We start from the raw sequence: 16,774 nt of genomic DNA, 5'->3' as shown, positions 1-16,774 counted from the left end.
TGCCCTGCCTGCCTCAGGAGGTTCTTCGGAAGAGTCCTCTTGAACGCTCCTTGAAAAACTGTATAATGTATCAATATTATTTTTCAGTATATTAAGGATGTGGCCCTTGGCTTCTTTTTAAGAAAGTGCTGGGATTGGTTATGACCATTATTTTGTAAGAGGGACCAGAAACCAGGTCAACCACCTGGGAATCCTGGGTAGAGAAGGTGGGAGGGAAGATGGCGATGGGAAGAGAAGGAGGCATTAGACTGCCCCCAAGTGGCAACTTGGGCATGAAGCCTGGATGGTGGTGGAAGATGACCCCTCTAACTGGATCTGGAGTGAAAAAAGGAAACCAACTAAGAAGTCATGCTCATCCCTCATAAGAGCATCTAAATACCATAAAGAAAAACAAAAAGCTAATGTATTTCATGCAAATTTTCTCCAGCTCACTGGCTGCCCTTTTAAGGCCTGCCACTTTATATTCAGTTTGCTGCTCTGGTGAACACAATGAGGTGTTTAGATTCCATTAAGAAACCTCAGAAAAACTAAATCTTGGGCCTTTAGAGTTAGCAGGAAAGCTCTTTAAAAGCTTCTCACAAGCTGTCATTTCACATTCAGAAAACCATTAGGACCTCCTTCTTTGGAAATACATGTGATTCTTGAGCTTCTGATTTTAAACATGAATATTTTCTTACAGTGACCTTTACCCTCCAGAACAGATTTCCCACGCCTCAGTAGACAATGCAATCAACTTCTGAAATGTGGCTTGGATTTATAACAGTAAAGTGACGTATCTGATGGGAGGAAAATTGGAGTCAGAAGGAGGTAGGGGAGTGGAAAAGTGGGATGAATAGGCATCCTGAATACTTAGAAATGCAGTGGGATTCACTGGGACTTTGGGCCTGGGCCCTGAGAAAGTACTTAACAGTTGGGTGATGGAGATATCAGGGGACCTGACTGGATCAGAGTGGGAAACATCTCCAATTCCCTCCTAATGCTTTCAAGAAATAGAGACAGGCAGACACCCCAAGAAGCATCCTGCAGGAGGAGGCAAAGGCAACTAACTCTGGGGCGAGCTCTTGAACTTGACTCCCAGCTCTGTCACTAGCGGCGTGTGCTTGGGCAGTCAGATAGGGGTGTCTTCAGTAGCCCTAAGAGCAAAATTCCAGATAATCCATATCAAATTCCACAAGTTAGCAAGACAAATACCCGCTTCTCTACCTAACAAATCCAATTTTACTAAATTTACGAGTTGAATGGGTCTTCCTAGTTCTCCTTGCAAAGGCGAAAGTAAGAATCTACAAAGAGAGGTAAAGAGTGTAGGGTTCAAATGCCAGCCCCACCACCTACTTGCTAGGTGGCCTCTTTCTGTCTCTTTAAGCCTCAGTTTCTTCATCTGAAAACAGGGAATAATAATAATTTCTATCTCAGAAGTTAGTTGTGAGGATTAAATACTATGATTCATGAACGTTTAACACGTTGCCTAGCACAGACTGTGTGCTCAGTCACTTAGACGTGTCTGATTCTTTGCGACACTATGGACTATAGCACGCCAAGCTCCTCTGTCCTTGGGATTTTTTAGGCAAGAATACTGGAGTGGGTTGCCATTTCCTCTTACAGGGGATCTTCCCAACCCAGGGATCATACCTGTGTCTCTTTATATCTCCTGCATTGCAGGTGTATTCTGCTGAGCCATCAGAGAAGCCCCTACACAGAGTAGGCACTCAATAAATGGTAGCTATTATAATAATAATAGATTTCATCCTTGATAGTTGAGACATGATATGATGACTAGTCAAGTTGAGGGAGACTGGGACATCAAAAACCTCACCTGTATAAAGGTGTAAATCAAAAAGTATTTCAGAATGTTTGACCTTCATTGCTCCCTTTTTAAAAATGGAATTCTTTACTTTTATTACTAATCACAATAGCATACATGAACAAAACAAAATTTGGATATTTTGCTAAGGCACAGAAATAACCATTGTCAATTATTTTATATGCAATACTTAAATATGTAAGTATATATGTGTATATTTTTAAACAAAACTGAATTCATACTGTATACAGTTTTATAATCAGTTTTGTTTCATTCAAAATATGTTGTGAACATTGTGATATTTGATGTTTAATTTCAGCCCACATTTTATTGATGAATATGCAATAATTTAATCAATGCTAGACTGTTAAATATTTAGATTGCTTTCAGGTTTTTTTCTAAACTATTGTAAATTATAACACTTCTTTCTTAAGGATAAAAACTCCAGTAGAGAAAAGCATGAAAATTTTAAGGCTTTTATTCATGTACTAGATTTCCCACTATAGAAATGAATATTATAAAAATGTTTGCCAACTTGATAGGTGAAAATGAGATCTCATCCATTATTTTGCACTTCTTGAATTTCTAGTGAATTTGAATATTTTAAATGTTTTTTGGCCACATGTATTTCTTTTATGGTGGCTTCACTTGTCATGTGTTCTTCGCCCACTTCTCTGAGATGTTCCACTTTTTTTTTTCTCTCAATTTGTAAGAGCCCTTGTCTGTGTGATATGAATCCTTTATCTACCATGTATGTTGTAGAGTTGGAAGGGGGGTTAAAGACTTCCTTTTCCACTTCTCCTGGTAAGTAAAGTTAAGTGGAAAAAGCAGAACTATATATATGTAGTATGGTAGTCATTTTATTTTTAAAAGCACATAAAAATGAAGAAAAATACTTATAAAACCCAATGAAAAAGTTAGTAATTTTCTTTTTTATGCTTTTTTTCTATTTTCCCTTTTTATTTTTTGCAATGAACATATGTAAATTACAATTGTTGTGTGTTTTTCCTCCCAATTAAATTGCAAATACCTAGGGGACAGAGATACCTATACTTCATGACTGTTGACAACTGTGTGACAAATAAATACATCTATGAATTAATATTTTTGTTTTATTTGACCATGAAAGCTTTATTCTCAGAGATATTTTCTTGTTACTTCCACTGTGGTCTTGGTCGGCTGACCTGGGAAGAAGAGGAATTAATTAGTTTGTTTAAGAGACTAATTTTAGAAGAGGCAGTCTGCAGTGCTCAGGGTATATCTGTAGGAAGCAACCTTTCAGGATTTCAATTAACATCATCAGTTAACTCTCTCTCCTTGCTCCTCAAGCTCTCTCCGAGGCTTGCTCATGAAGTAGAGGAACCCACTGACACCAACAAGATATAGGAACATGTATGTCATCATCTCATTCATATACCATTGTTAGACAAAATCCCACTAAAATAAAAATTTTCTCTACTTTTTTAACAAGTAGAGAAAAATTTTTTTAACAATTAAAAAAAAGTCAGTCACTGTGGTCCTTATTCATCTAATGGTGAAAAAGAATCAGGACTTCAGACTTGTGGATACAAGATTCCAGCAGTTAAAGAGAGAAGGCAGCGGGCAAAGAAATTGGTACTTGGGTAAGACACCGCCCTCCTGGTTCTCCATTGTCACGTGGCATTTCCTTCACAATATAATGGGAAAAAAAGGGGATTTCTGGGATTGCTTTGCATCTAGATCTGTAAGGAGTGCAGCACATGACATCCCATCATGGTCTCAGGAGGCATTGACAGCTATTGTAGGGGGCGGTCAGGGTTGGTTTCCACTGAGTTTCCTGCAAATGGGCAAAGGCAACTTTAAGTCATATAGCAAAGTAGCTGAGAAATGATATTTCATTTACTAAAACTGGGGTCACGGTTGCTAGAGATGTAGGATCAATTCTCTTAACGATTTTGCCTCAAATGAAAATGAGTTAGAAGTCAAGCTCTTGGAGGATAACTTCCAAGTCAGGACAGTGAGCTATTGGGGGTTGAGTGCCCTTCGGTGCTTCAGGCAGTAAAGCAGGAAAATTGGTACATAGCTTTGCCTGGAAGGACTCTCTCTCCCAAATGACGGACTGTGGCCCTGGTAGAAAAGTGCTCCTCCGCATTCTTATTGATCAGCTTTCAGAGCAGAGTAGGGTGGTGGGTAAGGGAGGTGGGGCCAGTGAAAACCGAGACACCTTCAGAGGGAGGTGGGAACTAGCCTAAGTGGTCCGTTCATGCGGGAGTAGCCTTGTTTGAGCTAAGTCACTTCACTCGTGTTCAACACTTTGCCACTCTATGAGTTGTAGCCCTCCAGGCTCCTCTGTCCATGGGATTCTCCAGGGAAGAGTATTGGAGTGGGTTTCCATGTCCTTATCCAGGGGATCTTTCCAACCCTGGGATTGAACCCACATGTTTTATGTCTCCTGAATAGGCAGGTGGGTTCTTTACCACTAATGTCACCTGGGAAGCCCTTATTTATCCACCCTCAATTCTGAAGACAGCCAATATGGTTTGATACTTCTGGTGGGCTTTCCTTGATATTTTTCCTCCTCCTTCTCCTATACCCTCTACATCTCCCGCTGTATGACTTGCTGGAACATTCTCTCTTTCCTTACATTGTTTGGGGAAAAATGTATTGTGTGATCAAATAAATCACTGTGTTCAGCCGGTATACTGAGTACAGCAGAAAAAGCCTTTTGTCTGTGGACAGAAGATACTTCAAAAAAATCTCACCCCATTATCTTCCAGGTAATTTGTCTTCTAAATACTTTTCTTCCACGGAGAAAATTCTAAATGACAGTAAAAAAGAGAAATGGTTCATTTAGAAGACACAGTAATTGTGTAACAGTATTTTCTTAGGGTAATAATTAGTGAACCCCTAATTGCTAAAGTTAAATCACATAAAAAGGTAGATATTAAAATTAATTAAAAAAAAGCTTTGCACATATCTCATTTTCCCCTAATAGCCACCTCTCCAATTCCCTTTAGTGCTGTAGAAAAAAACCTGTAGTTTACAAAGTGGTTTTGCACTTATTTTTTCATTTGGTCATCACGTGCTAAAGTACCACGGCATTTCCCCCTCATTTTCTAAATGAAGATGTCCAGACAAATGAGGTGACTTGTTCAAGGTCACTCTGCTCAGCTTTGCTCACTGCTAGTTCTCTGCATATTCACAGCTCTGAGTAACCTTCTGTTTGAAACAAGATGGAAAACCATGTATTACCCTTGGCACTATTGTGTGGCTAGGTTATATTTGGCTTCACTTTGTACCAGGCACCCTTTGAAATGTGATTCTGAGCTGGGAAAAGGGTTATTTTAATACACACAAGTGAGGCTTAGTTGAATTTTTCCTAGTATGTGTCTATGACTAAGAGAACACAGTGTCTCCCTGACTGGCTCCTTCCACACTCGGGTAATGTTTGCTTTGCTAAAGTCATAAAGTGAGAAATTCGTCTCCTTTCTAAATACCCAGTGGGGGGAAAGGAGGTAGGTTAAAAAACAATTTTTTAAAAATGACAAATAAAGGAGAACATCTCATAAATTTGGAGTTACAGGCAGCTAATGTTCCTCAATAGAAAATATGGGAACAATAAAACATCTTCAATAGAAAATATCAGAGAAGCAAAAAATCTTCCTGCTTATATCTTGGAGATGGAAGTGCCTTAGTTCCATCTAGGGAGCCCAAAATGACAGCCCACCACCACTAAAACCTACTGGGAAATTCAGAAACACAGGATGGTACTCATCAGAAACAGTACTCTAATCCTCAGGAAATGCACCTGAAGGCTCCCACACCTCCCCCACAACAACTGCTGATGTGATATCCTTAAGACATAGTGATTTGTGGAGGTAATGTTACCAGGATTAGTTTCCTCCTAGAGACATTTCCTGGCTCCAAATAGCTTCCAAGTATTTTAAAACAGCAGAGAAGTTTGTGATCCATTAGGACAAAGCCCAAACAATTGCTGACGTTGTGCTTAGTGATTGAGGGAACGTCTGGCCAGGTTGCTTTCAAGTTTTCCAAAGAATAGGCTCTTGCACAACAGAATTAAATAAATGGAGGTTCCAGCAAACAAGGGTGAGAATTTTGACAGGGTTCAAGTTCATATCGGGCTCAGGAATTCTCACCTCCGCGATGTCACTGGACACTGACATCACAGGGTTATTTTCTATATTGAGAATTTGGGTCTCGCTTTAATTTTGCGGTTTTTTTAAAAAGCAGAAAAATAATAACGTGTTATGTGACCATTATTATGTGGAAGCTATAGAGTAAAGAAAGCCCTGGGAGATGACTCATTGGCTCTTGAATGCTTCATCACATCCCTGCCCCCACACCTCTGCCCTTTGCTTAGTCCTTCTGACAGTGCACTTGCTCCCCTCCCCCACTCAGCCTGGCCTGAAGGCTAAGTGCCTGGGAGCCCCATCCTTGGCCTGAAGTCTTTCTTCCTTTCCCGGGTCAGTGCTGTCTCCCTCCTCTGAACTCCTGTAGCCTCCACTGTCATCTAACACAATGATAATTTAGCATAGCCTCTATGGAAGGGATAATTATCTTTTATATCCCATCTCTGCAAACAGACTCTAAGTTCCCCTAGTGCAGGCAAATCTTTCTTTCTTCCCTTTCTTCTGTCACAAAAACAAATTTCCCTGCTAGCAGGCCTCAGACCATGGAAGAAGCAGTGAAGGAGTGTGTGCTCGGTTGTGTCTGACTCTTTGTGACCTTAAGGATTGTAGCCCACCAGGCTCCTCTGTTCATGGAATTCTCCAGGCAAGAACACTGAAGCAGGTTGCCATTTCCTCCTCCAGGGGATCTTCTGGACCCAGGGATCGAACTCACGTTTCCTGCTTTGGCAGATGGATTCTTTATTACTGCACCACCTAGGAAGCCCAGTTTTATACATGGCAGTGTACACATGCCAGTCCCAATCTCCCAGCTCATCCCACACCCTGCTTCCCGCCTTGGTATGGGTGGACCTCCCCTGAGCATCCCAGGTCCATCCACATGCACCGGGGTTGAGTGCTGCCCAGCATCGTTCCATGGATTGGTACTCAAAACAATTTCTCAATTGATTCATAAATCCTAGTCTCTTGGTACTTGGACACAGGGCCTCTGGGAAGCTGAGCTGTCATTTCTCACCATTCCCTGGCTTAAAGGCTCTGTTGCACTGTGGATTCATGTGGTTCCAGCCTCTCAGAGCAAGGCTGGGGAGGAGAACCGCAGTGTTTATTTTATAACTCTATCTGAATGTGTGCTCTCTCTCATCTGTGGCTGTTATGCCAACCAGTGGCAAGGACATAATTAAGAAGTATGAGGATTCAAGAGGGCTGAGTGTTCTGGCTTAGCGGAGTGCCAAGCTCAGCTCAAAGAAGGCCAAGGAAACAAGAGGAAGAAAACACAGCACCAGGAGGGCCCTGCCTTCTCTCCCGCGGCCACTGGAGAACTCCTCTGAGGGACTCAGTGCGGGAGTCAGACATCCTTTGTTTCCGTTTCTGTGGGACTTGAGTGACCTGCTTCGAGAAGGAAGTGGAGCAAATGGATCCAAGTTCCTAGTATGAAATGAAGCTCTTTCCATAGAAGAGCTGACAAAGCAGAGAAAAGAGGGAGGGGGAGGGAAGGAGAGCGCCGCAAGCTAGCCAGACGAGCAAGAGAGGAGAAATAAGTCAGCGGAAAGGGGATCAGAGCCGATATGAAAATTATCTCAGGAGAGGAAGGTCTTTTCCGGAGAGCTCTTGGGGAAAGGACTCAACTGCACGGAAGAAAATGTTAGGGAAATTTTCACCTGACTGTACAGAAAGCTTTGCTGAGTTAAGGGATGAGTAATAGATCTGAATTCTGATGACCTAAGGAGTACGTGAAGAAGCAGGTTATGCTGAAAGGCAGCAAAGGTCATAGTGACGAGCCTGAGCTTAGAGGACATGGAATACGGTTCACATTTCAGCTGTGTGTCTTTAGCCAAGCTACTATCTTTGAATCTCAGTTTCCTTATCTGTAAAACTCGTGTGTTTCCCACAGTGTTGTTGAGAGGATTACATGAGAGAATGTGAGCAGCAAGTGAAGTCCCAGATGCTTGATAAATGGTAGTTCCATCTCTATAAGGGATGGAACAGAAGAATGGGCTATTTCTTGATCTCTTTGGGGGCAATTCTGGCTTTGGGTCTCCCTGAGGGTGGCAAGGAGGGACAGAGTCAGAGAGAACCTCCTCTGGTGTGTGGGGGGGTAGAGCTGGCTGGGAATGTCTGATGTACTTCTAGGAACAATGATATCTGACGTTGCATTTGAAATTATTTCCTGCCCCAAGCTATAATAGCTCTGTCTGCTCTCATTAGCCACAACATCTTCAGAAACGTCTGTTAAGTGCAACTGCTTTGTGTTAGTGACGTTTCACAACAGAAAGGAGACAGGCTGTGTCTGCGCTTGGGCTCCGTTCACCAGGGTGGTTGAGAGCGGAACAGCAAGGACTGATTAGGAGGCAGGATCTCAGAGCCAGGGTGGTGGGTGTATTAAGGAGGGCGTTACTGTTTCCATAGTGAATATCAAAGGCAAGACTGGTCTCAGAAGGGAAATAGATTTGGTAACGTCCAGGTTCGACTAACAGACGTGCAACTGTCACAGGTGGAAGAAACTGGGAAATATCTCGTTCTTGAGCTGATCAACCCAGAGCCCAGAACTGATTTGAAAGTTTTCTTGGGCCCTGTGCCCAATGGCAGCTTTTTTTCTTTTTCATTGGAGGGTAATTGCTTTACAGTGTTGTGTTAGTTTATTCTGCACAACCATGTGAATCAGCTATAAGTATACATACATCCCTTCCTTCAGGCTTCCCGGTGGCTCAGAGGGTAAAGATCTGCCTACAATGTGGGAGACCTGGGTTCCATCCCTGGCTTGGGAAGATCCCCTGGAGGAGGGCATGGCAACCCACTCCAGTATTCTTGCCTGGAGAATCCCATGAACAGAGGAGCCTGGCGGGCTACAGTCCGTGGGGTCGCAAACAGTCGGACACGACTGAGTGGCTAAGCACATCGCAGCACATTCCCTCCCTCCCGACCCTCCCCTCCCCACACCCCCCAACCCGCTCCTCGAGGTCTTCCCAGAGCAACAAGCTGAGCTCCCTGTGTGACGCAGCAGCCACCCACCGGCTGTCTCTCTGACACACGGCAGCGTATATATGTCAGTGTCACTCTCTCAGTTCATCCCACCCTTTCCTGCTGTGTCCACGATGGCCGTTTATCAGGCACTGATTAAGTTAGGTCAGGCTGACTCACGCGGAGTCGCTCTAGCACATTCTAATTAGACCGAACCGCTATGTTTACTAAGCCAGCATCTCTGAGTGTCAGCTGTGACCGCGTGAGTCCTCCTTCTCCTCTGTGTGACCGGAGGCTTCCCCAGGCCACCACCTCAGGTATAGACAAGATGCGGATTAACAGTCGCACAAAAACAACGTGGATCGCAACTGCTGTCTGCTGTGTTGTGTCCACAGCTGCACGACTCCTGTCTGGCTGCTCCAGCGCCACCAACAAAATGATTCGTGGACCCCTGGGATAATGCACACGCCGCTGAGGACACCCCCTCACCACCGGCTGGCCTCAAGGGCAGCGCCTTTACACTCACTTCCTTTGCCCCTTTGCTCAAGGACTGGAGCAGGGCCCATCGTCACACCCAGGCAGGAACAGGGCGCCTGCTATTCTCAGGCTCTTCCTTCCTCACGTGGTGCCATCGTGTCTCTCCACTCTGCCCATGTCTTCTCGAAGGGGAGCAGCTTTGCCAAGGGCAAGAGCCAAACTGCTGCCGTCCATCATTTCCTATCTCTTTAAATAAGCGCCACTCACCCACCCAAGTGACTCCAAAGCCCTTTGCAAGCATCTCTCCTAAGTCTCGAGAATTTCTCCAGACCGTCCCCCATTGCTCACTTGGCTACTCGTTGTTTATTCTTAGCCTTACCTTCCCTGGTGGCTCAGATGGTAAGGAGTCTGCCTGCAATGCCGAAGACCTGGGTTCGATCCCTCGGTCAGGAAGATCCCCTGGAGAAGGGAACAGCTACCCACTCCAGTACTCTTGCCTGGAGAATCCCAAGAACAGAGCAGCCTGGCAGGTCCATGGGCTGGCAAACAGTCAGACGCGCCTGAGTGACTTTCACTTTCCCATCAGAGACCTCTCCCTTCCTACCTGCTTCATCCTCCTCCCCAGTTTCCAGTCCCCACCTCAGCTCCGGTTCTTCAGTTTGGAGCAGATTCCCCGGGCTACAACCTCTGCATTCCTTCAGACAGAATGCTGGAGCTTTCCTCGACCTCAAATGCCTGTGGCTGTGCTGAAACCTTTAAAACGCCAAGCAGTGAAAAATATATATAAACTATCATTTACAAATTATAAACCAAAAAGAAAGTTTATTTTATGAACTCCAACAAATTAAATGCTAACCATTTAAATGCCTCCCCCCCTTTTTTTTTAACTGTCAAATGCTCCTGCTGCCTGAGTATTTGGAGGCCTGATTTGCTGGTGTTCAAAGCCTGCGCTCAATTTGCCTACTGGGGAGGCAGGCAGGTACCACCTTGAAGTCCCTGCCCAGTACACCCATCCGCCTCCCTCCGCACCCTGACCCTCACGCTCTACTGAACCCTAAAGGGGGGTAAGGACGGATGAGCAGCTGTGCTGCCTTGCCCAGCCTTGCCTGTTCAGGGAAGAATGAGGGGTGATGTGGCTAGCGGGTAGGCTCACCCCAAGCCTTATTTCCAGCTGCTTCTTCCGGTAAAGTCATCTCTCCTCTTCCCTCCCCATCCATGCCAGATCCTGTGTAAATCTATTTTATCTCTTTGACTCACTCTCACTGCATTGATTGCTACTCATTGCTATTTCAGAAAGATGACTAAATTCCAAGTGGCTTGCTTATCTACACGAGAGGTAATGTTGACACTCTACTGAACAGCCCCTCCCTCCTCTGGCCGGGCTGGGATAATGGGGAGGAGGGGAGCAAACCAAGCAACAGGCTGGGACAATTGTTTTGACCCCAAGCAAATTTATAGGGGTCACTGAAACATCCATCATTTCTCACGCCTAGCGTTTTAATGCCAGTAGAGGTGGTTATGCATAATTTATTATCTAATTGACTTGACCAAAAGGCCATGAGAGAAATGACAGGCAGACCCAGAAGACTACCCCCCCCCCATCTACCCCTACCTCTGCTTCTCTTTCTCTATTTTTCTTCTTCTTTTAATCAAAGTGCATTCAAACATGGGTTTACTTTTTATATATAACTCAAAATGTCTATCTCATAACCTCCTTCTTTGTGGCATAACCCTCCCTGAACTTCTCAGAACTTCCTTGAATCAAGTGGAACTATTGTGCTATTTATGGCTCTGCCTTTAATTTTAGTTATTTTGATTGTGAATAGTTGTCTTATGATAGTATCCTGAGAAAGGGGAGGAAGTCTATTTTCTGGGGAACCAGGAATGGTGTCTGTGCCCCTAGGCAGTGCAGTCCTTCCTGGAGTTTTAACCATGCCTTTTAAAGATATTTTTTGTACAAGCTTTTTTTGTATTCTTGGCCTACCCCCTTGTTTTCCACCCAGGTCTCAATGACCAATACACTTTCCTCCTAATTTTACTCATTTTATTTCTAACCAGCCTTGCCACCTTTAGAGCAGCCTCTTCAGATCTCCTGCCCATTCATTACCTCCACTCCACAGTGGTGCCGTAGAAGACACGGGTGTTATGGGAGGTGAGAGAAGTCAAACCAGTCTAATATTTTGGAAATCATTTAAAGATTTTACCCAAAAAGAGATGTGAAAGATGTTCCCAAGATGGACAATGGGGTGAAGACAGATAAAGAGAGCAAAGTATATGGACATGAGGAATGCATTAGTTTCCTAAGGCTGCTGTAACAAAGCATCACAACGTAGGTGACTTAAAACAGCAGAAGTTTATTGTCTTAATTCTGGAGGCTATTGGTCCAAAATCAAGATGTTAGTAGAGCCTGGACTTTCCTGGTGGTCCAGTGGTTAAGAATCCACCTGCCAATGCAGGGGAAATGGGTTCAATCCCTGGGTCAGGGAACTCAGATCCTACATGCCATGGGGCAACTACACCTTCATACCACAACTAAAGAAGTTCTGTGTGCCACAATGATGACCCAGGGCAGCCAAAAATATTAAAATTAAGTACAAAGATGTGAGTAGGGCCACACCCCCTCTGAAACCTTCAGTGGGCAGCCTTCCTGCCTCTTCCAGCTTCTGGTTTGCCAGCAGCATTTGGCATCCTTGGCTTGCCTCTGCATCCCCAGTGTCTGCCTTTGTAGTCACATGGTGTTCTCCCAGAGTCTCTCTGTGTTCCCTGCCCATTTTATGAGGACACCAGTCACACTAGATCAGGGGCCCTACCCCAGTACGACTCCATCTTAACCAATTACATCTGCAACGACCCTGTGTCTAAATAAGGTCACATTCTGAGGTACTGGGGCTTAGGACTTCAACATATCTTTTTTTTGGGGTGGGGGACACAATTCAACTCACAACAAGGAACATGACAATCCTGAGAGTAGCTGGTAGTTCTGTTTGGCTGGAAATTTGGTTATGACTAGAGAGTAGTAGGATATGAAAATAATGTAGCAACTAAGCTAATTGGAGAGCAAAGCTATAGAATTTTTCACTTAGTTTACTTACTTATTTTAAAATTTTATTTGTTTGGCTGAGCCAGGTCTTAGTTATGGTGTGTGGGATCTTCCATCTTTATTGTGGCATGCAGGACCTCCAGTTGTGGCATGTGGGATCTGGTTCCCTGATCAGGGATCGAACCCAGGCTCCGTGGTTTGGGAGCATGGAGTCTTAGCCCCTGGACCACTAGGAAAGTCCTGTTAGCTTAGTTTAAATGTGGAATAGTTCTTTTCATCTCTCATTCCAGCCAGCAGCTTACAATTTTTTGCCACTGGCCAAAAGAAAGATAGAGAACTACCATGTAAGTGAGTCAATAATGTCTGCTCTATCTGCTGGGCCTTCATTTATTAATCTCATGATATTCATTGGGTGCCATGTTCCAGCAATCATCCTTGGCAATGAAAACTCAGTGGCAAACAGGCAGGCTTGTTTCTGCCCTTTCTTCTGACCTTCTGGAAAAAACAACTCAAAGTGTGATCTTGCTAGTCCTCAGCCATGACCTTCTTCATCAACAAGTAACAATGTTTGGAAGGAATTCCAAACTAGAGAAATTAAAAACAAACAGGGGGCAAAAACACAAAACAAAACAGGGAATCATTTTAACAGCAGAAGACAAGTGAACTAATCCCAGATGGGTGGCAAGCCTGTGCAAAGCTCTTTCTATGCCAAGGCCAATGCCCTTGACATACCATAAGGTATCAGATAACTGACTCCTCCAAACTGCTAAGGCATGCTCATCATTCCAATAATAAAAACAGAAAATCCTCACCTGCCCCTGCGGGATGGTGACACTACAGCGTGATGCCTAGTGCTCAGTCGGTTCGAGAGGCTCAGCAGGAAATACACAGCCATTTCTTCCATACATTAGGGATAATTGGGCCATGCCCGGGCAAGCACAGTGAGTTGGAAGCAAGCCTTCAGCTCTGATCTGGCAGCACTCTTGTTGATAAATTGTAAAATGTCTCCTGGTTTCCATGGAAAAGAGGAAGATGTGGCTGACATGTGACTCAGTGCAATTATGTTCACTATAGTTAATATTTTCCATAAACTACAGACGATCTCTGAACTGGGCGATATTTGCAGAAATCATACTCTGGTCCTATCAAATACTGCACAGAATTACCTTTCAAAGGAATAATGTATGTGAGGCAGCTCATCTCATCATTCAGCAAGTGACCCTGCCCTGGCGGGGAGTTTTCCATTAAGTAATATAATGTGTTTTCACAAACAGTCGGGAAGAAGGAAGGAGAAAAAGAGTAAGATAATGAATGCTATTACAGATGTTCATGAATAGGTCAGCTTTCCTCTCTTTCTAGGTCTGCTGCAGGATTGTATTTCTCTGCTCTCTTTGAAGTTAGGCATGACCATGTGGCTGACTTTGGCTGATGAAATGTGTGCAGAAGTGACTTATGTTACACCTGAGTGTAAGCTTTAAGAATCAGCACACAGGGACTTCTCTGGTGGTCCAATGGGTAGAAATTCACCTTGCAGTGCAGGGGACACAGGTTTGATCCCAGATCGGGGAACTAAAATCCCACATGCCTTAGAGCAACTAAGCCTATGTGCCACAACTGCTGAGCCCACACATCACAACTAGAGAACCTGTACATCACAACGAAAAGTCCCACGTGCTGCAGCTAAGACCTGATGCAGCCCCCCCCCCCAAAAAAAAAGAGCCAATGCACAATTTGCTACATTATTCCTTATTGCTGCCTCTGTGGAAGAAGGTGTTGAGATGGGTGCTGTCAACATGGGTCCCTGATGAGTCTGATGAGCTTAGGAACAGTATGAGTGGAATCAAAGATCTGTGGGGTTAAGCCATTGAAGTTTTGGGATTTTTGTCACTGCCACATAACTTCTCCTGTTCTGATTGATATCAGCAGTACATTCTTCTCTTTTTCTCAGCCAACTAATCAACACCTTCAGTGTTAATGGGGCAGAATTCGCTGATGGGTGACCGGTGCCCCTAAAGGGCATCCTCTTGGATGTGCACCTGTGTCCGTGCTAAGTCACTCAGTTGTGTCCGACTCTGCGACCCTGTGGACTGCAGCTCGCCAGGCTCCTCTGTCCATGGGACTCTCCAGGCGAGACTTCTGGAGTGGATTGCCATGCCCTTTTCCAGGGGATCTTCCCAACCCAGGGATCGAGCCCTTCTCTCTTAGTCTCCTACCTTGCAGGGTGGGTTCTTTACCACTAGCGCCACCTGGGCAGCTAGTAGGGCAGATCAGTCAGGGGGGCCAAGGTTGGGCTCCAGACAGATTGTGAAGGCTTTCAGAGAAGCTACTAGAATACCCCCCCCTTTTTTTTTTTTTAACTTTTCAGTTGGAATAGATGCTTTGGATAACCGTGAGAAACTTCAGTATGATATAAGGTAAGTAGAATTTTATTCTAGTCAGTACTCAACAATGAAGACCCTAGAATATTATGGACAAAAGGATAAAAGAAAAAAAAAAAAAAGAAGGAAAAACAAGATAATCACATGCCACTTTAGTAGGTGGATTGTAGCCATCAAGTTAACTTCAGATTTATCCATCTCTTTCCTATTCTCAGCTCCCTTTACTAAACCAATCTCATCACCTATTTTCATCTCCATGTTCTACTCTGAGGCTTTGGCCATGACTGCTGTGGCTACCACTTCTGGGGCCACAGAGAGGGTACGAGGGGAAGTACAGGCTCTTCCTTTATCCTGGGGACATTCGAGGTTTGGTCTACTAATTCTTCCTCATTTCACCCCCAGCTTTCCTTTCCAATCCCTGCTTCTACTCAGACTGGTGAGCTGCAGTCCTTGAGGTCCCAGAGTCAGATATGACGGAGCACACATGCATAGAACACGTGATCAATAACATACCCTCTCAAGAGAGTGTGATCTGTGTAAGATGACTACGACGTGAGAGTTATTTCACTGTTTAGAAGCTAGAAAAGGACAGGGTGCTTCCCTGAGAGTCCAGCGGCTAAGACTTTGCCTTCCAATGCACTGAGTACAGGTTCGATCCCTGGTCAAGGGGATAAGATCCCACATGCTTCATGGCCCAAAAACCCAAACACATGGTAACAAATTCAATAAAGACGTTAAGACTGTCATCTTTAAAAAAGCTAGTAAAGGACAAACTACATATTTAGCATAAAATACCACAAAAAACTTCATTTTTGTCTTCATGGTATTTAAGTGAAAATATGGCTCTTTGAATCGTTTTAAGAACATGTCACATAAAAAGTTTTGGGAACTTTCTAGTGCTGTGTTGTGCTAAGCATGAACATAGGTTCAACGCCTTTGATGCTTCCCTGTACCCAGATACATTCATAGAATCAGAAATGGTAATTAACATGTGGTCAATTGTCAATAAATTCTTGCTAACTGTTCATCTTCTCTATGAAGCACTTTGATTTTTTTGACCAAGTCTGAATGAGTTCTGGTTTTCTTATGAGCTCTGGCTTTCTTCTGCTAAGTTTCACTTATGTTCTATGTCTGTAACCATGTAATTTGAATGTGTGTGTGTATTTAAAAGCCTTTTTGGAAAAACTGGGGAAATTTAAATACAGAAGACTGCACTAGATAGTATTTGTCTGTATGATAATAGCATGATAGTTTTATACTAGAATTTATTTTTCAAAGATAAATACTACAGATACTTTAGGTTTTAAAGTATTATGATGTCTGTAACTTATTTTCAAGTGGTTCATCAAAAAAAATTCAAGGTAAATAGATAAAGCAAATATGGCAAAATATTAGCAATTATTGAATCCTTCCCTGATGGTTCAGGTAAAGAGTCCGCTTGCAATGCAGGAGACTCAGGTTTGATTGCTGGGTCAGGAAGATGCCTTGGAGAAGGGATTGGCTACCCACTCCAGTATTCTTGCCTGGAGAATTCCACAGACAGAGAAGCCTGATAAGCTGCAGTCCACAGGGCCACAAAGAGTTGGACCTGACAGAAACTAACACTTCTCGAATTCTAGAGCTTAGTGATTCGTACTCTCTCAACTTTTCTGTGCATTTTTAAATGTTAATACCAAACAATTGATTTTAAAAAACTTTTCATGAAAAAAAAAAATCAGAAGCAGGAACATCAGTATTCAGACCAATTAAAACAGTCAGTGATGTGTATGTATATGCATGAGTGAGTGATGTTTCTATGTACCCATATACCCAGAGAATAAGAAATGGCAATTAGCATGCAGTCCATTGGTGAGCTTTATAGTGCTGTGATTTCAGAGCAATATGTGATGCACTCTAACAAAGAAATGCTACTGTTTCTTGACACATTTAGGGCTTCATGGAGGAGAGGTTTAATTCTACAGCCAAATAATGGCCTAACATACATGGTCATTTG

The 16,774-nt window shown here is 43.6% G+C and overlaps 1 long non-coding RNA gene across 1 annotated transcript; it reads right to left on the bottom strand.

Annotated features, from left to right (window-relative positions):
- Positions 1-2,263: 2,263 nt before the first annotated feature.
- Positions 2,264-13,378, bottom strand: LOC122707894. Its single transcript, XR_006344953.1, has 3 exons — positions 13,216-13,378; positions 4,543-4,598; positions 2,264-2,985 (listed from the first exon to the last, which is right to left on the bottom strand). It is a non-coding gene; the product is annotated as an uncharacterized LOC122707894 (long non-coding RNA).
- Between the last annotated feature and the right edge of the window lie 3,396 nt (positions 13,379-16,774).

The sequence above is a fragment of the Cervus elaphus genome, chromosome 14, assembly GCF_910594005.1.
Source record: "Cervus elaphus chromosome 14, mCerEla1.1, whole genome shotgun sequence".
In the NCBI taxonomy this organism is placed as follows: Eukaryota; Metazoa; Chordata; class Mammalia; order Artiodactyla; family Cervidae; genus Cervus; species Cervus elaphus.
The sequence above is the reverse complement of the archived record's forward strand: the minus strand, read 5'-3'. Positions and strand labels throughout refer to the sequence as shown.